Source organism: Brassica oleracea, chromosome C4 (assembly GCF_000695525.1).
Source record: "Brassica oleracea var. oleracea cultivar TO1000 chromosome C4, BOL, whole genome shotgun sequence".
In the NCBI taxonomy this organism is placed as follows: Eukaryota; Viridiplantae; Streptophyta; class Magnoliopsida; order Brassicales; family Brassicaceae; genus Brassica; species Brassica oleracea.
This window is the reverse complement of record NC_027751.1, coordinates 23,564,985-23,565,490: the sequence shown is the minus strand read 5'-3', so window position 1 is coordinate 23,565,490 and position 506 is coordinate 23,564,985.

The following is a 506-nucleotide window of genomic DNA, read 5'->3' as shown; positions in this document are numbered from 1 at the left end:
TTCTCCCTCGTGGTGGACATACTTGTCGTTTCGAGAGCTTTTCTTTTTTGTGGGCGTCTTCTGCGGGTTGTACTTCTGGGAGAGGATTTTCATCACCTCTTCCATTACGACGAAGTCCGTAGCCTTATGAAGAGCGTCCTGAATCGTTCTCGGTTTTTCGAGGGATATCTTTTGCTCCTGGCCTTCGCCGTTAAGGTGTCCACCTGTTTTGCGAGAGAGGCCACGAGTTTTCCTTGTTCGTCCGACTTTTTCTGAGCGGAGGCGAATATTTCCTTCATCTGGTCTAGTATCGCGGTGTCGGCAGTGACCGTTGATACGTTTCCAGCCAGAGGTTTATCAGCGTTGTCATCGACGAGAGTCCCGTCGTGCGTTTGCGGGTCTTTGTCAGCGTTTGTCGTCATATCGGACTGAGTGTGTGTGGTTGCGAGAGAGATAGATCTGTACCCCCCTCCTTCTAGAGCCAAACTGTGGGAACCGAAATTCACACCGTCGAGTTTTATTAATCG